The sequence below is a fragment of the Lissotriton vulgaris genome, chromosome 11 (genome assembly GCF_964263255.1).
Source record: "Lissotriton vulgaris chromosome 11, aLisVul1.2, whole genome shotgun sequence".
Taxonomy (NCBI): domain Eukaryota; kingdom Metazoa; phylum Chordata; class Amphibia; order Caudata; family Salamandridae; genus Lissotriton; species Lissotriton vulgaris.
In genome coordinates this window covers 506,218,678-506,244,021 of record NC_141699.1, presented here as the reverse complement: position 1 = coordinate 506,244,021, position 25,344 = coordinate 506,218,678, and the positions used below count along the sequence as shown (strand labels likewise).

General features: G+C 44.9%; 1 protein-coding gene across 1 annotated transcript in view; it reads left to right on the top strand.

Annotated features, from left to right (window-relative positions):
* TACR1 (tachykinin receptor 1) overlaps positions 1-25,344 on the top strand; it is a 1,856,788-nt gene that overhangs the window by 1,110,660 nt on the left and 720,784 nt on the right. The window lies entirely within an intron of this gene.

The window sequence follows — 25,344 nt, the reverse complement described above, 5'->3', positions numbered from 1 at the left end:
TACCTTGTATATACCTTATTTTTGTTATGGACCATAATTCTTGTATTTTTGCGCTGTTCACACTGTTTTTCCACCTCATTGTGTCACTGCACAATTCACTGTCACATGCACGTTCAGTGCACAACCCACTTATAGTTACTTATACGTACAATGTACTGTAGTGCTGTTTTAACTACTTGCAAATAAGAATCTTTTGTCTTCCTATGATTTCTTTGGGTCTCCCTTTTTCCATCCCTCCTTTTGGTTAATTCTTTTTGTTTAAATTGCCTTGTGAATGATTACTAGTTGAGACATTGCCTTTTGTATGCATACTCTACCCGGGTCTTGACCGGGTTAACGGGTGAACTCCTTTTCCTTCGTGTCTATAACTTTCTAAAAGTAGCATTTTCAGAATTGGAGTTTAAAATCCAAATTCACCATAATTGAAGATTTTAAATTGTGATTCCAGAGACACCAAACAGGAACTGGTAATCTCTTAGCATTTGGAACTTACACTTATAAAATGTAATAAGGCAAGTCCAATATTATCCTGAGGTAGAGATAGACTTTGCAATAGTGAAAAACAAATTTAAGAGTTTTTCACTACCAGGACATGTAAAACTTAACTGTATATGTCTAACTTTGTAAATACAATTCAAACTGCCCTCTGGGCGTCCAGGGCCTATTTAAGGGGTGACTTATATGTATTGAAAAGGAAGGTTCAGGCCTGGCAAAAGGTTTATTTTGCCAGGTCGACATGGCAGTTTAAATTGCACATGGGCTTTGCAATGGCAAGCCTGAGACATGGTTAATGGGGTACTTAAGTGGGTAGCACAATCAGTGCTGCAGGCCCACTGGTAGCTGTTTAACTTACAGACCATGTGCACGTGCAGTGTAAATTTACTAGGGACTTATATGTAAACTAAATATGCCAATTGGATACATTCTAATGTTACCATGTTTGAGGGATGGATGGCAAGCACTTTAGCACTATTTATCAGTGGTAAAGTGTGTAAAGTCCTTAACCTACAAAAACAGGAAGTCCAAAGGCAGTGGCGCCCGCCGCCTACCTAAAGTGGGCCCGGTCACGGGCGGAGAAGGCAGCGGGTGGGCGAGGGGGGGAAATAAAATATAAGTTAAAAAAATAAGGAAGACTTCAAATCAAATCAAATCATGTTTATTTAGACCATTTGGTCCTTAAACCACATCTCATACATTATCATTTAAAAAGGTTTACACATTATAAAATCTTATTCCTAACGTTAAAATCATATTATCCTAAAAACTTCGTTCATAACAATTTTAAAAAACAGTAATATTTCATTTTAAATTGCGATATGCTTTTCTACACTTAAGCCTCTAATGAAGTAGGGACCTTATATACACCCTGCATATATTTCCCAATGGCTATCGCAATATCAAAATTTTCCATAGCAGCAAGAAGCTCCCATGCTTGCAAGTGCGCCTTTACATCATACTTTAAAAAAATCGGGCGAAGAAATAATTTACGTAAATTTAAGAATTTTCTATAATCCAGTAAAATGTGTAGAATGTTACATTTCATCCCCAACCCACACATGCATATACCATCAGGTTGCGTTAGGCCGAATTGTAAGGAATAATAATAAGGAAAACGTTCCTGCTGCTCTGCCCCCGCAGATGCCTGCCTTGTGGATCCTCTCATAGGCCAGAATGGGGTGGGCCCTAAGGGCACAGGCTCAACACACCCAATCCAGATGCTGCTCTCACATGAGAGTAGCACCAGGATTGGTCTGAGCAGCCTTGTTCGCCGCACAAATGGTGAATTAGAGCTTGTGGCTTTTCTCCAACCCGGCTGTGTAAAACAGCCGGGTTGGAGAAACATAAGTGTGCATGTGTGTGTGGCCAGCCTAGGATGGCCAGCCAAACACACATGAGCAATTATGAGTGCACACTACTCCTCCTCCCTGCCATGTTTGGCCCTGCCCTATACTTATTGTATTGCAGGGGCTCGGACAGCATAAATAAAATGATAAAAACATGAGCTGTGGGCCGACGCTCCTGCCCAAAGGCAAAAAGTTAGAGGGAATCCATGGCAAGGATGCCTGGTCTAATAGCATGGATCGGCAGGATCTTGGAATTAGAGGTCAAAATGGAAGTGCCAGGAATATAAAAATGTAAAAACTGACTCCCCTAAATAATGTCCTTGTTGTTTTTTTTAACAATTTCCAATTGAAAAAAAAGCTGAATAGTTCAATGACAAATACCACATACATATATTCAAATCATGGCCAGTGGAAAAGAACACATTTTGCTGTAACATTACCAAGTGGGTTCTTGTGAGTGCATCTTACATAGAAGTTTCAGAAAGAAAGAGTGAAATAGTGTTTCTTTAAAGCATACATTCTCTAAACTTTTCGCCAAGACTCTCTATTAAAGTGTGTTGTTTGGTATGTAAGGCATTGTGGGGACAATTGACGTTATTTTAAAAAAAATGCCGTACGATTTATATTCCTGAGAGAACCTTTCAACTCTCCTCTGATGAACCATTGATCTGTTCCCTTAATAAGTTCAGCGCGGGTGTCTGTGCGTGACTCAGGTTGTAGAATACTTTACCAGATACCGTAGGGAAATACCAATTGCTCTGGCTTTGTGCAAAGCATTACAAACCTGGGTATTTAGAAGCCTTTAAATAAAAGCTGGGTGACACTGAGCATTTGTTTCCCCAAAAATTTGTAACATTCCATTAAAATTTCTCTAAATGATGCTTTCGTAGTGAAAATCTTTTGCCGGTATCACAAACACTTTTTTTTTTTTTACCAATGTGTGCCCTTTACTTTCAAAATTCTCTAGTGACACAGGTGTGAGAATAGTTCGAGTAGAAAATGTCTCTTGGCAAGACATTATCTACACAAACCAGCCTCCAACTGGGGTAGCATGAGACTTTTTATTGCAAAATTTTAACTCAAGACAAAAACCTCATTTGGAATGGTGCAATGCATACATTTTAGAATTTTTCACTTAATGAAAAATTCAGGAATTCACGAATTTTGCTGGAGTAATGAAAAAAAAATCCTGGCCCAATTTAACAAACCAATAGCTGGTATACTAATTACTTCCCAGTGATGAGAGACCCTGATAGGTGGTTGTGCACTCAATAAAAATAATTTCTCATACCACAACATAACTCGGGTGCAAATTGCGCACCACGTCTTTTAAATCTGTCTGTAACTTTGAAATACGGCATATGTACCAATAGGTCGCTTTATAAAATGTCCACTTGCAGGAATTAATAGAACGACTTGCCTCATGGTGAAGTGTAAGACTGTGTATACTTACAGTTCGTAATAGATTTACACATGAGTACCATTCGATATAGGATGAGTATGAAGCATTTGGTATGAATGCAGTAGTACGCCAGCATAGGTGAATCAGTGATGTACGTATACTTCGACAGCAGAATTCTGGATGCACTTTTATGTGCTCCCTTATTTATTGAGTTTGATAAGGAGTAGGATTTGAATACAATTTCCATCCTACTGCATTACATTTAAATCTTTTTGGTGGCATCCCCTATCAGCACCGTGTGGTCTCAGTATTATAGTTACAGAAGTACACAAATCCATTTATGGGTGATGCTTTTGAATTTTTCCTCTATTCATATTCATTAATATTCATATTATAAAACATATGGTATATGAATGCAGAAGTGGATAGACGCCATCTTAAATTTAAGGTTTTGCTCCTTGCAACCATGTTATTTCCTAGTGCGAATGGAGATTTTCGTTTATGATTTAATGTTGACTCACCTTTGAAGTGCTTTAAATTGCCACTGCAGTTTGAACGCAGGAAGCTTCACATTTTGTACTTTTCTAAAGCAACTTTACTTTTATTTTAGCAGAGCACTAGCAGTGAATTATAAGCTAATATATGACAGCAAGACATTAGCGCAATACTTTTACAGAGAACTTTCTACTGTAGTTAAATATATCAAAATACTTTAAAACATTGATTGCTCTTCTGTGAATCCAGTTGAAATCCACTTGAATGCTTTGAAGGGTAGTGAATCAGTCTCTACCAGTGCTTTAAATGGGCCGGTACTAGCCGGTACTGAGTACCGGCACTTCCGATTTTTTTTGCTGTCAGTATCGGCACTTCTCTGGAGCCAGGGAGAGTACCGGTACTCTGATCGACAGCACGGCAGGCTCAGGTTAGGTTTCTCCTCCAGGGCAGAGGCCACTCTGCTTCCGAGGAGCTGGTAATTAACACGGCTGAAGCAGCCTTTTGCAGATTTGCTGGCGAAGATTCCAGCAGCACCCATTTGAATGGTCCAAACTGCAGGGGGTTGAGAGGGCTTGTGTGAGAGGGCTTGTGTCACGCTGTGTTAACAGGACAGGGTCTCTAGACAGACCCTGCACTGTGAATCAGGTGCGAGTGACCATTCGGGTGAAAGTGCCATTGTGACTTTTATCTTGTGTAAGGAGTTAATCTGTTTTTTTTTAACAGAAACACACTCCTCATCCTCATGTGTTTTAACATGTGCTGCAACTGGTACAGAAGTAATTATGTATGATCATATTTTGCCCGTAGCCCCGCCCACTTGTCACACCTCTATTTTAATGAGTACCTGCACTTATTTTTACCCATTTAAAGCACTGCTTTTAGCATTCATATAGCTCAGGTTCAGGCCCGGACTGGCAGTAGCGGGCACCGGGTGTTTTCCCCGTGGGCTAGATAGGTGAGCTCTGGTTTTGGATAGGTGCCAGCAGTTTTTGTTACTGGGGGCCAGTTTTGCAGCTGTGCTGCAATATCGGACCCCTGTAATAAAAGCGCAGCATCAGTGTTTCCCATCAGCACCTCTCTCCCCACCCACCCCTCCCCACACCCCAGGGCTGGTTCAACGTAATTGTCAAGGCTGGTTTGCGTTCCCAGACCGGCCCTCCTCAGGTTAAAATGTATGTCAGTATAATGTTTGGGTGAAAACTATTATTACAAATGTAAATAATCAATTGAATGAACTTGGTAATATAAGACAATTTACTTATACTTGGTTTAATGCTGATTTGCACGAAGGCTAAACGTATCTTAAGGGGAAAGGATGTGGCCCAATGGCTAGAGCAGTCAACCTGGAAGCTGGGCAACGGGTCCCAATCTCAGCAGGGACGCTCAACATTCTGTGATTCTGGGAAAATCACGTAATCTCCAGGGGCCAGATTTACAACTTCTGGCGCATCTCTGCAAGTCAGCAGGGATGCGCCAGAACAGATGCATCATACAATGCGGCACACTATGGTGCAAGGAAGGCCAGATGCGTGACCCATCTTGTGGTGTACGGGCGGCGCATTGCTGGAGTCGCGTTTGAAGTGTAACGCAACTCCTGCAATGCACAGGGGCCACCCATACTTAACGTGGTGCGTCACTCCTTCGCCTGCTTCAAGTAGGCATAAAGAGTTGACGCAGCAGCATCTCAAAACTGGCTCAGTGAAATCTTGTAGATTTCACTGCATCAGTTTTACGGGTCTTTCTTGCGAGGGAACGCCCACCCTGCGACAGAATGCCCACATTAAACCTGACACAGGTTTCATGTGGCACAGGGCTTTACAACGTGATGCATCTGACTATATGCGTCATATTGTAAATAAGTCACAACATGGCCTATGGTTTACGTGCGTTGCCGCTGCGTCACAAAAGTGGCGCAACAGTGGCGTAAAAGTGTTTCAAAGGGCTTGTAAATCTGCCCCCAGGTGCCTAATAAAATGTATGTGTCTGTCTGGTGCTCATGTAAATTGCACTGATACCTTTGTTTTGAGTTTGCGCGTTATAAACCCCCCCCCACCCAAAAAAAAAGGCACTGTCTCAGACATAGGGTAGGTTGGCTCTCTGCTTCTTACATATGAGGGTAGAAAATCATAAATTCTTTCTTGATTAGAAAATGTGTGATATTGTAATTGGAAACTGTCTCTGCTAATATCAAAGGTTCATTTTAACCAACAATCTCAGTTTAATGATATTAAATATTTAAAAAAATATATATCAGTCCTGTGTAGCGTTAATGTAGTTCACTCAAATTAGATTTCCTTCTGAACATGACACGATCGGTGATATATACAATGCAGATACATTAAATAATCCTAGTTGAAATTTGTCAATGTCACTGAACTCTCAATCGCATAATAAAGTTGGCTTTCTCTATTCACAAATATATATTCGGGCAAAGGCAGGCTCCGGGCCTCTGAAGTCACTTAGCCCTTATATTGATTCCATTTCCCACGGATTGGTTTGCGCTTCTGTGGATGTCCTCTTGGCCTGACATTTCCTTTTTATCTGCATAGTAATTGGCGAACATTCATTAGATAAAACAGGCCCACGTGTATTACAATGATGGAGTTCTTGAATATGCAGCACTCCGAGATAATTGTATTTTCCTAGTTCCAGAAGAACTGTCCACAATTCTTCCATTTCCAGCATACATTTCCAAAGACAGCGATACAGGGCAGGACAAGCTGGTTCTTGAGACATGCAATGTACTTTCCATTTTCGTTTTTTTTATTGATATGTTGACAAAATATGCCTGCATTTGAAATAAAATAAAAAACAGAAAGTTACTGTTATTTCAGAAATTGATTATATGCAGTACAACGGCTATAAATTATATGCAGTCCAACAGATTTTACATCAGGTAGCGAAATGTCCCTTGGGGATATCCCTCAACACTAAACCCGCTCCAGGCGGTGAGTCGTCCCGCCCCGCTCCCGTTGCCCATTTCGACCAACTGCACACTTTTACCTTAGATCAACACTGACAACTTTCTTGGGTGCCTGAAAAAGTAGCAGATTATTCATCAAACATAACTTTATACAATTCAATTGTTCATGGTCATATACACATTTAGTCTATGTTATTTGTCTCCTGCTAATGCTCCCTAAACTTTTCTTGCATTGTGGACCCAGCCTCCTGAACAGTGGCGGTGCGTCCATTGGGGGCGTTGGGGCGTTGCCCCACTAGCCTTGGACGACCGCACTGGCAGTGGCAATGAAGAATGACTTTTAAAAAATAAATGTGTGATTTAAAGAAATTTAATCTGACCCGAGCGCACTGCGCGCTACCTGTCCCAGGAAAACCCGACCGAGTCGGGCATCTATAATGAAGTGGGCGGTGGGGGGCGGGGCTGCGGCAGAGTGGCAGGCAGGCAGCGCACACAGACAGGCAGCGGGGTGCTGACTGCGCTTGCTAAATCCCGGAGTACTACATTTTTTGACTGGCTCGCGCATGCTTATAAGTGTAGACCTTCCCTCCCCCCTCCCCCCTAGCACTCCGATACATAGACAGGGACCCGGGGCCCCGGTCACATCTAGGGCAGATAGGGGCCTGCTCGTGGGCCAATCCTGGCGCAGTGGCACTGTTCACGCTGCGCCAGGATTGGCTGCTGCAGCAGGATGGTGCCGTGATTGGGTGTTGGCTGCTCGCACAGTAATGGCCAATCACATATGGCTATATCCAGCCATGTAGTCGGTGATTGGCCATTTCCCTACGCTCTTGGACAGTCAGGACGTCACAGCACGCACGTAGCACACCAGTGCTGCCAGTGCCACCGTCAACACCAAGAGACTGAGTAGTAAGTGTGAAACTGAAAGTAGAACGAACTTTCTAGAAGTATAGTGAAGTCGAGGTCCGAGCCGAGATTGAGTTCTAGTGTGTGGGAGAGTAGAGAGAGAGTCAGTCTTAAGGTAGAACATTGATGTTCTTAACACCCCTCATGAATCTGATCCCAACAAGGCAGACTCGAGTCGACATCATTCTGAGGTGGGAAAACTGCGCAGCATGAATTGCCCGGCAGTGACTATCATCTGTTATGTATAGCAGCACTTAGAAACAGCAGAAGCACAATATTTAGCACTATATAATAACACTGCAAGAGTTCAGTTTGGCGTTTCATGTTCGAGGTTTGAGTCTATTTATAAAACTATCATAATTTTGCTGATGGTGCCGTTGAGACAACGCAATATTGTATGTTAAAAATAATGGATGATGTTATAAAGATGGTATGGCTTTGGCGGAACTTAACGGTGAACATACTACTTTTAATTGGTGCATTTCCTGTCATTTGTTGATTTGTGTTCTGTGTACTATTAACCTCCCATCAACGTTAATTTATAATCTCAAATGTTTTCCTACGAATTCCTCTATATTACTTTTAAAAACTACACTTTCAGTGTCTTAGTTATAGCTACAATGTAAAGTCTAAAACTCGCTGGCAATCCCTAGTTATGGTAAGCTGACCACAACATAATTCATGCCCCGGCGCTGCTCATGAACTCACAGACACAGTATTGATGATATCTCAATGACATCGTGCTTGGGTTGGAAGCCACAGTCTGGGATTTAGCCATTTGGACTCTCAAATGGACATCACTGACGTTCGTTAATGGATTGAGATCCAAATGCTGGCTCTCGACTAGGCGCTTTGCCAAGCCTACATACCCACAGTGCTCACAGTGCACAGCTGTTAGCTAGAACCACCAGTCACAGTGCGCGTGACACTGGTGCCTACTCATCTTCTCCGACCTCGTTGTGACCAGTGTTTGAATCGTGTTGTATGTGCAGCCTAGGACCGCCTGCTTGGATCTGCTTCTTTTGCTGGACTGACATACAAGTTACTGCGTAAGTGTTGACCAATCCGACACTGCTGTAATAATATACTAGTGCAGCATTGGCATTGCGCGCCCCCCTTCAAAGTGAATTATTTCCACCCACTGTGAATGTGTTGAACGTCACGTCAGCATTGCAATTTCCTATGCTCTGAGTCTGTCTGTGCTGTCTCGCACGCACTCACCCTCATCATTGATGAGAGCGTCACTTTATTATCATCTTGCATTTGCAAATTAATGTAAGTAACCGTTCTTATGTATTTTTTTATATATTACTTGTTGTATTTCATATCAGGATGCCGAGCTCAGAGGCTATTATACTGTACACACACAGCTAACACTGTCTTCGCGTGGAGTATGTCGTATTTCCTGTTTTGGGCCATCTGACCTTTGGCTGTGTGGGCTGGATAGAGCAGGGCTACTCCGACCTGACGGCTCCTCGCTTACGGCAGACCCAATATATTCTGGGCGATTTATTTTCAGGTTATTGCCTTTGAAAAGCATCCAGAGCTCGGACAGCCCCTGAAAGGCTGGTCGGGCTGGGAAAGCGCCATTTCCAACATGGCTGTGACAGTGGGACATTTTGGGGTCAGTGCTTGCAGTGATTATTGTAAAGGGCACATGGGGGCGAAGGATGGATTAGTGCTGCACTAAGGCCAAGAAATAACCTGTTCTGTAAACTGCCACTGCTTCCTCAACAATACCTGTTTTCGCCACTTTTTCATTTACATCCAATATTGACACTAGTCCTCCTTACAGTAAATGCGAAGTTTTGTAGTGGTGAAAAGTCAACTCATGTCAGTAGACCATCATGTGTGTCGGGGACTCCTCAGGCTGTGGTTATAATCCTGCGCCAGGGTTCCCTCGGGAAGGGTTTGTAACATTCCTAAGCCAGTGCTCCCGCAGGACATTTTTTATAATACTCCCATGCCAGGTCTCCATCAGGACACCTTCAAAACATTCCCACGCCAAGGCACCCTCGAGAGGGGTTTGCAATATTCCCATGCCTGGGTCCCCGAGGATATGTTTATAATATTCCCATGCCAGAGCTCCCTCAAGAAGGGTTTATAACATTCCCATGCCAGGGCTCCCTCGGTATACGTTCATAATCTTCCTGTGCGCAGACAGGCTGACGTGGTGCTTCTGTTGGGTTTCATGACTTCCATGTATGTGACTCGCTGCTTCCTTTGTAAAGCTCTCTAACGCTTTCGTGCAGTGCAGGCGCTTTATAAAATTGCATCAATAATAGAGAACATGTACAATAAAAGCACGCCATTCGTATCGCCACGGGAGACAGCAGCTACTCATCCCTAACTTGCTCTTTGATCCCCTGCCCGGCCCTTGGCATTCCTGGGCTGTCGTTTTATTAGACACATGGTGACCTCAGGATAGCACCTGGAAGCTTTGAGAACTTGTTTGCACACTCACTGTGTGATAATAGCTCCTACTCCTCACCCTGTGAAGGGACCTTTTATCCTGTGGTACACGTACACGTAAGGTCTGAAGGGGCGGAGGGAGAAGGCACCAAGGATATTGTTAATGTTTTTCCTAGAGAGAGATCAGAGTTTTGTCTAATGGAAGTTTTGACTCATGGAAATGTAGCACAGAAGGTTAATGTGCCTGCTGCAAAGAACATGTACCTGATGAAGTCTGTTATGAAGCTCTGTGGTTATACTGAATAAGCGGCTACCTAGGTTATATGACAGCTCTTTATTAATGTAATACCTGCACTTTCACAATTGCTTTATTAACCTTCCTGCTTTCTCAAATTTGCTTGAAAATGCACAATTTTTCCACTATTTTTTCAAAATTTTGGAAAAAAAACCCTCCCTAGGGGGTTCGGGCTCGCACACTACGCTCGCTCGCTACGGTGCAGTTTGATTATCAGTTTCCGCCCCACCACTTTCAAATGTCACCAGCCGCCACTGCTCCTGAATAACCTGGGAGGATCCCCTTTTCTGGACTTTGATTCACAGGTGTAGGCTTCCGCTTGCTACCGATTTGGAGGGTGTCAGTTTTGGCCTGCCCAGGCAGCAAGTGCCGTCCCACTCACTCTGTCGCCCTTTCATGGGCCCTCCCTTCTCACAGGGGTCCCTGCCGTGTGGCATCCCAAGGACTGTACTTGAGCATCTACTCTACCTTTCTTCTCTTTCCTATAGCGAGGGGGGATGTAAATGCTTATTCAGGTCATTGGCCCCCTTTTACCCCACCCCCCCGCCCTAGCTAGCTCACCCCCTGATTGGGGGGGGCTCACCTTGCCTGAGGGGGGCCAACCATTTCCCCCGCCTGCTCTAGCTGGCATGCAAATGGGGCGGGGGAGAACCTCCCGCCTCTGGACAGTGTTTTACCCGGACCACCATCACGTCTTACCTGTCCGGGGTTTAAAGATGTCTGAATTAACTACAAGATAGGTGCTATTGGCTCCGTACCCTGAATTCAAGCATATGTTCCTGATGTTGTACACACTATCTTTTATTTTGTAGACTCAAGCTGCTAGGATAAACATTTTCCTTGGAAAGAAATTATGTTCTACACCTTTAGAGAAAATTAAGTCCAGTTGGGATGTAGACTGATGACTCTGAAGGAGAATGCAAGAAACATGTTTTCAACAGCTAAGGGTCCATTATGATGTCGGGCGGAGTAAATCCGCCCGACATCATCAGCCCAATTCCCCCCCGCCATATTAGTATGGCGGGAGGGACCGCAGAGGTGACAAACACCGCCCACATGTTTACCGCCCCGGTCGCCTTGTGGCCAGGGCGGAAAACCAGTAACATGGTGGCGGTGTCTGTTAGACACTGTCCGCCATATTACAATGGGCTGTGGACAATGCCTTTCCGTGGCGGCAAGGCATGCAGAAACTCCCTGCGGGGGCCCGTTGCGGGCCCCCTGGGAGTCCGTGGCTTGGGGGGGTGCACATGAGGGGTACCTATTGTACCCCCCCGCATTTAAAAGTACAACATGACAGGCACCGCGCGGTGCCTGTCATGTTGCCCTTTGAAAAGCACAACGTGCACTTTTACCATTGCGGCGGGCGGAGATTTCTGCTCCGCCCGCCGCAATGGTAAACATACAGGATGCGGGCGCATCCTAATGCCTATGTCGGGACCCCCGCACTGTTAGCGGGCGGTCCACTTCTCCGTTAGGGTGGCGGGCGGCCAAAGCCCGCCTGCCATCCTAATGGACCCCTTAGTTTGACAAATTAAAAGGATCAACAGAGTTTGAGGTGGTACCTGATTATCAATAAAGATGAGGAGTTGTTCTGCACTTAGGGCCTTATTACGAATGCCCCTGAGAATTGCGCAATTGTTATTACATTTAATATAATCCGAGTTATTTGTATTTTATTGTGTTAGATAAGTATCTCCTGTAACATCTTTTGGCTGCAAAATGCTTTTTTTTACTGCTTACTGCACCAAAATCCACATGCCTTGGTATTTTCCGAGCGCTCCTAATGAGGCCATAAAGCAGTTGCGGTTCTAGGTTAGAAACGTAGTGAGCATGCTAAACATTGCATTCAACAGCTGTACGTCTGATGTACATATTACCCTGCAGCTTTCAGCCTTGTGGAAAATAATGCAGTGTGGTACCAAATAAAACTGCCAGGTTTAATAGCAGCCTGTCATGCTTATGTCGTTCATTTCAGCATGAAGGAGGCTTCAAACACAGACATCAACAAAATGGCATTTGTATTAGTAAACTCTAGAGTTGTATAATAGTAGAATTGCACAAGTAAAGCCCAGAGTATGAGAGCAATTCGTATTTTTAGGGTTTTGTTTTGGTACTTAGCCTGTTTCTCATTGTCATCACTTACAGGTGTGTAGACATTCTTTTTTTATGTACACATAAGAAAGGTTTTTCTGTTGTCACTTTTGATTGTGGTATTTGTCCCCGTTAACATCTGTACTCAGTTTTATTTACCAGTTGTCTGCCTGCAATGCGCAGCCTATTCTCCGGTGAAGAAAGTGTTTGATTATGTGCATCAGTTTGATGATGCACACTGTCAGACCTGCTGAGCAGTTTGCACTTGGTGGCCATGTGGTATGTTTTCCATGCATGGTTGTTTGGGGGTCTCCACCAGTTAGCTCATTTGTCTTAGTTTATTCCTTGTACTCCATTCGCCCTTCACTACTTGACCATATAGTTAAATATGGAACTGGCCGTCACAGCAGCAGAGTCCATCACTGTTTGACCAAAAGACTGTTTTCCTTGGCCTGACCCATGACGCTGAACATCCCCTGGATAAATCCCAGAGATGGTACCTTAGTGTCAAGGAAAATAGAGGATATGCTGCAAAATAACTTTTTTAGGAGTAGGTGCTAACAACGTGCCACTCACAGCTTGCGTGCAGAAGCACGCCACAAATATACATTAGACTCACACGTCCTTTACTATGGCCAGTAAATTCAGATTTTGCAAGTTGCCGAGGTCACTCCACTCCAACAGTTTTCGTTGGAATAATCAAAACTGAGCACATGAAGTGAAAAAGAGGAAATGGAAATACAGAGGGCTATAAGTGGGGTGGGAAACAGAAAAGGGATATCTTAGAAAATACATAAGTATTCTGAGTCAATAAAGTATGCCATGCTCAATCTGAAGTATAAAATTTCAGGATTTCGGTTGTTGTGTATGGTTCTAGTTTTTTCAGCATCTTGCAGTACAATTAATTTGAGGCTTTGGGGATCTTCTCCAGCTAAGGAAATCACTTTATGATTACTGGGCCATCTGCAATTTTCTCTTTTGGTCAATAGGAGGTCTGCAATGGTAGTTAAAAAGTACAAATGAACGTAGAACTAAATGTCTGAAGATAAAATAAACAGTCAAATGAAGTGAAGTGCCCCAATATACTCACAAGAAAAGGGATATTTTCTCTGCATACATTTTCCAAAATAAAAACTGCCCTCATACAGGAAAACTTGGAACTCTGCAATCGAGCCACTTTATTTGAACATGTAGTTTATCAAGACCCAGTCAAATAAAGCACAGCCAATAGAACTCCTCGGTCAATCTTATCCATTATTGATGGATCCCCAAAAGAAGCACAGCAACCCTAGTTTTCGATAGGGAAAAGTTCTCAAGATATTCTGTTTGGAACATGGGCAGTAGTTCCACCTTGTAGCCTTGTAGTTTTGTGGGCTGTTTCTTCTGGTGGATACTTACCTAAAAGAGTAAGTGAGTTAATAATTTATTGTATGGTTAATAAAAACCTTTACATGTCAAATACATATATGATAACATTAAGCACAAACAAGACAAAGTGCATAAGAATACTGTTGGAGACTTCATGGAGCAATGTTGCATCTCTTGGAATAGAATAATATTACATAGGTTTATAAATAAAGCATCATATGGCATTCGAATCTGCTCTAAAGCACAAAGTAGTCTGCAAGGTACAAAGTTATCTAAATGAGTTTATATTCTATGCCTATGTTGCTTGTGTGCATTACGGCATAAAATCTCACAGGTCACTAGCCTTGCTAGAGGTTGCTTCGAGGTGACCATTAGCTTTTGTTCTCTATTTTTAAATCACTGGTTGGATGCTGCCACACAGATGCAACAAGTACAGACTGTGTGCATGATTCACTAAGGTAAATGTATACTTTTTGTGTAAGTTCACAATTTTTTGCTATTCACAAAGGTATTTTTCTGGTAACATTTTTATGACTGTGGTGTGGTGTGAGAACAGTCATATCTTTTTATGTACAGAGACTCTGCTGTCATAAAGATTGTTAGAACTGGGGGTCTCTAGTTGGCAGAGGTAGGTACTACTGTCCAAATAGGGACCCTTGATTCTAGTCAGGGTAAGGAGGAAACCCTCTGGGATAACTCCTGCTCACCCTCTAGGTAGCTTGGCACGAGCAGTCAAGGCTAATCAGAAGGCAATGTGTAAAGTATTTGTACCAACACTCACAGTAACACAGTGAAAACACCACAAACTGACTCCACAACAGTTTAGAAAAATAAAGGTATTTAATCTAAAATACACAAGGCCAAAACGACAAAAATCCAACATACACAGTTCATGAATATGGTTTCAAAAGAGTTCTTAAGGTTGCGATAAAAGTTCTTTAGGTTGCGATAAAATAATCCACAGTTCCGTGAAAAGTTTACAGTTGCATCACGTTTTAGACACAGTACCTTTAGTTGCGACAAAGTTCCAAAAGCAGAAGCTGGTGCGGTGGAAAACAAGCTATGCATTTCTCCTGAGACCCTGGGGAGGCGTTTGCGACAGCCCCGCTGCAGCAGCGGGTGTGTTGCGATGAATTTGGTCTGTATGGGGAGGAATGCCACTTGTCTGGATTCCGGTGCGATAAAATAATCCACAGTTGCATGAAAAGTTCACAGTTGCATCACGTTTTAGACACAGTACCTTTAGTTGCGACAAAGTTCCAAAAGCAGAAGCTGGTGCGGTGGAAAACAAGCTATGCTTTGCTCCTGAGACCCTGGGGAGGCATTTGCGACAGCCCCGCTGCAGCGGCGGGCGTGTTGCGATGAATCTGGTCTGTATGGGGAGGAATGCCACTTGTCTGAATTCCGGTGCATAGGTTCCGTAGGAAGTTTGTTCTCGCAAAGGCATGATGAGACGATCTTTGGAGTTGCGACGATCTCCGGAGCAACGATGCGCGAACCAGCGGTGATCTTCTCTCTCGCAGCTCCTCGATGCGGTGGCTTCGGCGATGACTCTCGCAGCGAAATGATGCGGTCCACAAGCAGGCGGTGCGGCGATCTCACCCAGCGACGACAGGCTCTGCGACGACACTCACAGAGATGTTAGACTTCCCGCACCGATCGGGTGCGTCCTGCAAAACGAAGGATGTGACGGCTCTGACAGCGGCAACAGGAGCTGCAACGATCTCGACCTTCGTAGCGGCTGGAATTTCCTTGCACTGTCAGGGATGCGCTCCGCAGCGAGCGATACGATAACTTTTCTGTAGCAAAGTCTCTCAAATCTTGGTTTCCAGCTTCCCAGCACAGGTACAACTTCCAGAGGCACCACACATGGGACACGTACTACAGGAAGGACAGAACTCTCTCAGTAGAGCTCAGGGGAAGCTGGGGGAGAAGTCCTTTTGTTCCTGGGACTTCAGAACAGGGAGCCAGCTGTTCTCAGGCCCTTGGAGATTCCTTCAAGCAAGGGCAACCAGCACAAAGCAAAGTCCTACCACTCTCCTTGGTAGCAAAGCAACGGCAGGGCAATCCAGCAGAGCAACAGCTGGACAATCTTCCTTCTTCAGTTTCAGTTTTCTCCTTGGCAGAGGTTCCTTCTTGATTCCAGGATGATCTAATTTTCTGTTGTCAGGGGTCCTGTACTTATATCCCTAAAAGTCTTTGTTCTCTTTGTGCATGTGGGCCCTGAGCCCGGTCTGAACCAGTTCTGGGTGTTTCTTGAGCACTTTGCTTTCCTGGCTTCTCCTTTCCTTTCAGAGTGAGGGGCAGGGTCGTCAGCCGCCCAGTAGGAGGTGGAGCCAGCATTGTGGAAGGCAGGCACAGCCCTATTCAGGCCCAGGTGCTATCTCCTCCCACCACTCAAGTTGCAAATGCAGTCATTCAGTCTAGGGCTGACTCAGCCAGCCTCCTGGGGGTCTCAAACCAGACAGTCAATACACAAACAGGCCAAGGCACACAGGAAGGTCAGACAAGAGAACAGCAACTTTCTAAAAGTGCTGATCTCAAACACAGGATTCAAAAGCAACCTTTCCTAAAAGATGTGTTATTAAATTCTGAGTTCAGGGATACTAGACTGACGTTGCCTTCCTCACGGAGACCTGGATGAACGCCTCTTCGGCTCCCGACATCGCCATCGCCATCCCAGAGGGCTACAAGATCGTCCGGAGGGACCGAAACGCCAACCAGATGGGAGGAGGCATCGCCATCATCCACAGGAACACCATCCGGCTCACGACCTGCACCGACAACACCCTGTTCAGCGCCGAACACCTGCATTTCCAGATCCACACCAACCCGAACACCACCCTCAGAGGCACCCTGATCTACCGACCCCCTGGACCACGCACGCAATTCAGCGAGGACATCGCCGACTTCGTCAGCCCGCATGCCCTCCCCTCCGCTGACTACATCCTCCTGGGGGACCTGAACTTCCATCTGGAGAACAACAACAACCACAACACCAGCACCCTGCTCGACAACCTCGCCAACCTGGGACTCAAGCAACTGGTGTCCACCCCCACCCACCTCGCCGGACACACACTTGACGCCGTCTTCTCATCCAGCACAGACATCAACTTCAGCCACGCCACAGAGCTTCAATGGACGGACCACAGCTGCGTCCACTTCACCTTCAAGAGAACGACGACCCACCAACACCAGCAACAGGCCGCCCGCAGAAGCTGGAACAAGATCACAGCAGACCAGCTAGCCACCTCCCTGAGCCAACACCCTCCTGCCAGCTCAGCGAACCCCAGCCAGGCCGCCGACAACATCACGAAGTGGATCAGCAACTGCGCGGACGAACTCGCCCCGCTGAGGACCCCGCCCAGCAGACCCGGCAGCAAGAAGGCCCCATGGTTCACCGACGAACTCAAGAGCTCCAAGAAGAACTGCCGAGCCCTCGAGAAAGTCTGGAAAAGGGACCCGACACCGGACAACAGGACCTCCTACAAACTGGCCACCCGGAAACACCACCAGCTGATCCGCGCCGCCAAGAGAACAGCATTCAAGGACCGGCTGGACAACAACGCACACAACAGCAAGGAACTCTTCAACATCGTGAAAGAGCTTTCCAACCCCAGCGCAGGAAACAACGACATCACCCCATCGCAAGACCTCTGCAACTCCCTCGCCTCATACTTCCACAACAAGATCACGGACATACACAGCAGTTTCAACAACCAACCAACGCACACCACGACCGACCTGCCACCCCCCCCCACCACCACCCTCCACGCCTGGACCCCGATCAGCACAGAAGACACCATCCGCACGATGAACTCCATCCACTCCGGATCACCAACCGACCCCTGCCCTCACCACGTCTTCAACAAGGCCGACGCTGTCATCGCACCCCACCTGCGAGACATCATCAACACATCCTTCGACACCGCCATCTTCCCCGAAAGCTGGAAACACGCCGAACTCAGCGCTCTACTCAAGAAACCAACAGCGGACCCCACCGACCTCAAGAACTACCGCCCCATCTCGCTTCTCCCGTTTCCAGCCAAAGTCATCGAGAAGACCGTCAACAAGCAGATGGCCGCCTTCCTCGAGACGAACGGATCCCTCGACCCCTCACAGTCCGGCTTCCGAGCCAAACACAGCACCGAGACCGCCCTCATCGCCGCCACCGATGACATCCGAGCCCTGATGGACAATGGAGAAACAGCGGCCCTCATCCTCCTAGACCTCTCCGCGGCATTCGACACGGTCTGCCACCGCACCCTAATACGGCGCCTCAGCAACATCGGAATCCGGGACAAGGCGCTGGAATGGATCATCTCCTTCCTCGACGGAAGAACACAGCGAGTCCGCCTACCACCGTACAAGTCAGAGGCCTCCGAAGTCATCTGCGGCGTCCCCCAAGGATCATCACTGAGCCCCACCCTCTTCAACGTCTACATGAGCCCCCTCGCGGCCATCGTACGCAAACACCACCTCAGCATCATCTCCTACGCCGACGACACCCAGCTGATCCTCTCCCTGACCAACAACCCCGCCGCCGCCAGAGCCAACCTGCACGAAGGGATGAAAGAGGTAGCCGAGTGGATGACGACCAGCCGCCTGAAACTGAACTCGGACAAGACGGAGGTCCTCATCCTGGGCTCTTCACCCTCCGCCTGGGACGACTCCTGGTGGCCTCCCGCCCTGGGCACCGCACCCAAACCGACAGACCATGCACGAAACCTGGGCTTCATCCTGGACTCCTCCCTCTCCATGACCAGGCAAGTCAACAGCGTCTCCTCGGCGTGCTTCAACATCCTACGCATGCTACGGAAGATCTTCTGGTGGATCCCCTCAGAGACCAGGAAGACCGTCACCCAGGCCCTCGTCACCAGCCGACTGGACTACGGCAACGCCCTCTACGCCGGGACCACCGCCAAGCTCCAGAAGAGACTCCAGCGGATCCAAAACGCCTCAGCCAGACTCATCCTCGACATCCCACGATCCAGCCACATCTCCGGACATCTGAGAGACCTTCACTGGCTCCCCATCAACAAGAGAATCACCTTCCGCCTCCTCACCCACGCACACAAAGCCCTACACGACCAAGGCCCGAGCTACCTCAACAGCCGAGTCAACTTCTACGCTCCCAAACGCCACCTCCGATCAGCCAACCACGCCCTCGCCGCCGTCCCCCGCATCCGAAGAGCGACTACAGGAGGAAGGTCCTTCTCCTACCTGGCCGCCAAGACCTGGAACTCCCTCCCGTCCGACCTGCGCCTAACCCAAGACCACCTCTCCTTCAGGAAGAAGCTGAAGACCTGGCTGTTCGAGCAGTAGCGGCACCCCCCCTCCCCAGCGCCTTGAGACCCTACGGGTATGTAGCGCGCTTTATAAGTGTCACTGATTGATTGATTGATTGATGCCCTATCCTATTCCTATGGGAAGAAATGCTGGTAGCCACTGTAGCCAGCATCCCCCATGTTAACATATATAGCCTTACAATAGTGAAAAACGAAAATGGCTGTAATTCACTACCAGAGTATGTCACCTGCACCAGTACATGCTCTACCTTTCACATACACTGCACGCTGCCCAGGGGGGTACCTTGGGCCTTTCATAGGGGTGACCAATGTGCACAAAAAGGGAAGGGTTAGGCTGGTCAGTGGGGACACTGACCAGGAGGACATGGCAGTACACAGACTGCACACAGGCACTGCAGTGGCAGACCTGAGACACCATTTTGGGGCTACTCATGTGGGTGGCACAATCAGTGCTGCAGGCCCAATAGTAGCATTTTTCATCACCAGCCCTGGCACACCCAGTGCCCTTTACTAGGGATTTCTGGGTGATACAAATATGCCAATCATGTATATCCAATCATCATGCCAATTCACACAGGGAGCACTTACACTCTGGCACTGATCATTAGTGGCAAAGTGTCCAAAGCATCTAAACCAGCAAAAAACTAAATCCAGCACAAAATACAGGAGATAGAGGCCAAAAAGACAGGGGGAACCACGCCAAAGATGCCAGGTCTAACAAAGATACTACCAGTTAAACAACTGTGTGAAGACAAAACAATCATAAACACAAAAGTGTAAGTTTACCTTTGTGAATCAGGCCATGTAACTTATGTAAAAAACTGTTTACTGTACTGCCATTTTGACTCTTTTCTATTAATGAAGTGCCCTGAATACTTAAAGGAATGTCAGTCCTCATTTTGATCAAAGTTTCATGACCCAAATATTCACATTTGCTTGATCCAAATACTTATCAAACTTTCTAGCTTTAATTTTCCTACCTTTTCAATGACTGCCAAATTGTTCAGTAAACATACGTCAAGTGTATGAATTTTTGCTAGTTTTTGAGACAATGCTGCTGTTTTTGTCAAAAACAAAAAAGGATCCCATTGCACAAGTGTGCAATAACTACCACAGTTGTAGGCATGGGTCACACCATGTCATAATCATCACCCTGTACATAACACCTGACTGTCATTAAAAGAGGCTCTTAATGGTGGGGAACCTATGTTGACGGGAGGCTCTTACTTTCATGGTGGCCATCTGACCCAGATTTACATGAGGCATGCTTCTTAGAAATTCATTTCCATCAGCTTCCTGCATAGCTCAAATTCGAATAGGCATTCTAAGATAGAGGAGGAAAAGCAAGCACTGCCCAAAGCAAAAGCAACTACTCACAGGACTTATACAGAATGATATTTGCTGGAGGCACTGCCATGTCTCTGCAGAGATGCAGTTGGGGCCCCTACATTCACAGAGAAGGGGCCATAGAAGGGGCCCTAGGCATTTCCACTCTGGTGTCCAGTAAACCCTTATGTTGATATTCCAAGGCAGGATGGAAACATCTCCACTATTTATCCATCTGGTTAGTCACAATTATGTAATTCCTCTTTGCCCCACTTTTGCTATTCATTGGACATTTTTTGTTGGTGGTCAATGTTATACAACAAAGGATGCAAGATTATTTTCCACATGATCAAACCAGGCCTCCTTGTTTTGGCCTTTGTTTTCCTTTCTTCTTTAATTTACTGACATCCATTTCAGAATGAACCCCCATAACTGAGTTTGAGAAGTAAAAACAAATGTTTGTATGAAATTTGCTCTTTCTGCAGGATCACACCATACTTTCTGTCTTTTGCTGGACCTTATACGTTTCCAGTCTGTAGAACTTTGTGCACTTTTCACCTGATAACCAGTAGTGAAGTGCCTGTGGTACTCATTTAAACATTATGACATTGGTGTACACCTGCATAGCCTATTTAACTTACCTGTAAGTCCCTAGTATGTGGTGCAAAAAGTACCCAGTGCCCATAAGTTAAATATCATTAGGGAATTGCAGCACTTATTGTGCCATCTACTACAGAGCAAACCTGATTGCATTCCTCTCGTTTGTTACCTGGCTCCTCCAGTTTTGAACTGCAAATTTGACATGTCAAAATAACTACTTTTAAAGGGTCAAAACCTTCCTTTTAAATATTTATGTCACACCTATCTAGGCATTTTTGACCATAAAGCAGGATGCATTGTATTTAAAAGTAGAGCATGTAGGAATTCAATGATGAACATGTCCTGACAGTGAAAAAGCCAAAAAAGCTATTTTCACTGTAGCAAGACTGGCTGTTCAATATGAAAACACTAAATTACATTGTTACATTTAATACTGCTAATTCCTTTTAGGAAACAACTAGAAGAATATTTAGACAACTATTTTTAACAGTTATTAAAATTTAATTCAATTGTGAAGTTGGATTTGTGATAAATATCAAGGAAAAGGTACTTTTAGGAAGTTACCATGCCCTGCCTGGAGCCTCTAGAGGCCCATTTACATTTGCTTGCCAACTTCTGCCGGCCAATAATTAGCAATTGAAGAGGTGTGAAAACTGGTCCAAGAGCAGAGAACAAAGGCTAGGGTGTGGGAAGGTCTTGTTGCTCCCTTGACAGTATGACTAGTCAGGTCAGGCCCTGAAAGTAGATTAACTTCAAAGAGGCCTCCCCTGTCACAGGCAAATGTTAACTGACCCCTGAGCAGGGCCCTTCACTTGTCCGCCCAAGCCAGGCAGGCTCTAATCACAGTGGGCTTCATTTTACATTACAGTATAGAATCCTGCTGTAGTGTCAAATTTAGCTTGAAAGGTCTGCTCGAGTTTTATGTATAACACTTGAGACACACTTCAAGAGGCGAGCACAGTACGCCAAAACAATTCTTGTGTGTCCACTGTCTAGTTGCTGGTAAACCCTGCTTTGTTCTACCAGACATCTGTCTGAGTTTATTATGGGTATAGTGGCTGCCCCAAACTGGATTTTAGTGTTAGATGTTGGATCTTTGTGTTAGATGTGAGATTACCACAGTACATTCCCCACAGCACTCAGAGCCCACGATTAATGTGGCCAAAGACTTCTGCCTTCTTGAAAATGTCCATAGGGTCTAGGTTTGGCCCTGGGAACGTTTACCACAGGAGCCTTTACCACTGCTAGCTCATGCCAGGCATAAATGTTGCATCTTCAAAGCACTCCTGGATCTAAGGTACATAAGAAAAGGACAACACCTGCTGTTTGTGACCTGAATAGATCACTGGAGGACTGGACCTACTCTCTCTAGTACTCAGGAAAAAAATGTGGGCTCCTTTTGGTGTCATTTCATGTATTTAAAGTTACTCTATTTTTTTAATTCAGCTCAGGATTTTTATTGTTTTGCGTTTCCTATTTTTGTAATGCATAAACACTGTACTCATTGCCCTAGCTTAATGCTGTCTGCTCACTGCCATTACTACCAGATAGCCAAGCTCAGGTAAATATAAATGACTTTGAATGTTCACCCTGACTAGGGTTGTGATTCTTCCTTGAGGTGGGTAGACAGTCAAGTCTCCAAATAGTAATCCAATTTCTCACAGAGAGCAGTTGGACTACAAGACAGATAAGATGGATTTGCGTCTTTATTAATTAAATCCCAAAACAATGCCTAGAGATGTTTCAAAGCAAAATGCAATTCTAGATTCTGGAGCCTCAAATTAAATTATAATAAAATATTATTATGCTTTTAAACTGTTTTATAATTTTGAACACTGCAGGTATCGTGAGCTATGTACATGCCCTTCTTCCATAAGCGCTGTGCATTTTTATACTCTGAAGAGTTTGAGTAAGCGATACAGAAATGCAACTGGCTGTGCTGAGAAAATCAATTCAATGCAGACGTAAATTGGCCTCACCGCTGGACATTTACTACCATCCAAGTGAAATATAATTTTGGCAAATCCCATTCACAACAGGAAAAATAAATAGATTCTCCCTTAACAAATTAAAACTAGAGACAAATCTTGATCACTCATTCCAAATGTAATAAAACACTCCTGTTGTTCCCCAAGTAGTTTTTGTTTATTACTAATCTTAAATTGCTTTTGTTGTTAGCACAGAATCAAAAAGAACAAACATCCGGCACTTATCAGAGAGACCAACAAGGGAGCATTATTTTGGCTTTACTTGGTGGAAGGCTATAAATTCCACCCTGTGCATTTTCAATGGACATTGTTTAATAGAACCCTTAGGGTGCCGATTACGATGGTGGGAAGTCTGCCACCGCTGGGCCGGAGGTGAGGACCGCCGGCCAGGCAGTGGTGGACTTCCCACCATCACCCTTAAAATTGGCGGTGGTAAGGGGAAAGGTACCTCAGCGGACGGAAAGACCACCTGCTGTGGTCCTGCCACTTCCGCCCACCTTGCGGGACCAGGTACAATGCGGCTATAATGACGGTTTTCGTGCATGCACCAGTAGTAGTAGTATTTTGTATAGCGCACCGAATCAACCACCAAAAGGTATCTCAGGCGCTTGTACGCATACAGCTGTGGAACCCTTCCTGGCTTTTCCCTGTGAAGTGCCCACTCCTGGGGACCCCAAAGTGAAGCCAGGCATCCTAGCGTTGTTGGGGCCGTTGTGGAGATTAAGCAAGCTATTGCCCAGAGTTGCAGAGTGGGACCCATGATGAGAATAGGCACCGAGGCGAGAATTATCAGGTCCGCAGAAATTGAGCCCAAGACCCACCGAGGCGAGAATTCAACCCTGGTCCCGGGGTAGACCTCTGCATCTTGGTCTGCCGCTCTAACCATTGAGCCACACTTCTCCACAATACTCCTTTGGTATCACAGGAATGAGAAACCATCTGCAGGCAATTCATTCTGTCAGGTTAGCATGTGCTGAAATGATGCGTCAGAAGAGATAGAAGAGGCCAAAGCAGGAATTTTGGCTGTGACCACTTCTTCAGATCCTGCAACACCTTTGACTTCTTCTGCTTCATGAGCACCTCCACCACCACACACTGCATCAGTCCCTCCAGTAGCACCTTCTACTCCTGCTCCATCAGCACCTCCACAAACACTCTGTGCATCTATCTCTCCAGCAGTATCTGTTCCTGTTACCATGGTGCCAATACATCTTTAGAAGCAGAATCACAATATTTTAGAGTGATATTACAATCCATTGCAAGTTTGTCATGGCTCACCAGTGTCCTCTCCAACAGTCTTGGGGTTTTTTGTCTTAGGGTTCCTCCTGCTTGCTGTTGAGACTATTGTTTCGGTTGGCCCCATCGACCTAGTAAAACAAATGCAGGAAGAAGAGATATTTTCAGAACTAACCAAATTTCACAAAAGATAGAGAGCTTCTACCAATATTACCCATATTTTTCAGTTATCATAAAGACTACACTTCAATAATATAGTGATAAATAGTAAGTGTAAGGTAAGATAAACGTGCCTTATGGTGACTTCATAGTAGATGGTAATGATAGACTACTACAGTGATATCTACTTGTAATTAAAAACATAACACAAAGTAAATCCAATCATGTTTTTCCTTTTTTGTACTTTCAGACAAAACTACCATTTTTATTACACTACTGTGTCATCATTAATAACATTTACATTTCAAGATAATCATATGGTAGTAGTATCATGAAACACTTAGTAAATACAAATCAATTGTATTGTGAAAAAAAACATATATACTGTACATGTGCAACTGTCAATATATCAAAGTAAATATTCCACTATATGTGAAAGCATAGAAGACAAGACTACTTAGAGCAGATTATTACAAAGGTAATAATCCATGCCAGGGCACATACTGACATAACTCCTGAATTAACTAAGTACAACTCGTAAGTACTTTTTCCTAGAACAGCCATACAGATCCATACAGACATGTACCTGTTTAATGTGAAAATATATAGATGGAACTGATGAGGTATCATTTTCAATTTCTCTGTTATGACTTTTAAGAAGAAATAGAGCTCTATTGCAGCAGCGTCTATATAGTTGTTGGTGGTATTTAGTAGTATTGATATGTGTTTATAGACCGCTTTATGTAATCACCAATTCTATAATACTTTACTTCTCAATTTTATTTCTTATCTACATTTATATTAGTTTTCATTGTCATGTGACTCAAACTGTGTTTTTCACATTTATTTCAAATACTTGTTAAATGTCATTGCTGCAGACTAGTGTATCTTCTTACCTCATTTAGGTTTTTCATAGTATTGTTGTACATTAGTGGTCCAAAATTTACTCAAGCCAATAATTCTCCTCCTTTCACAAGTTATTGGTATGAT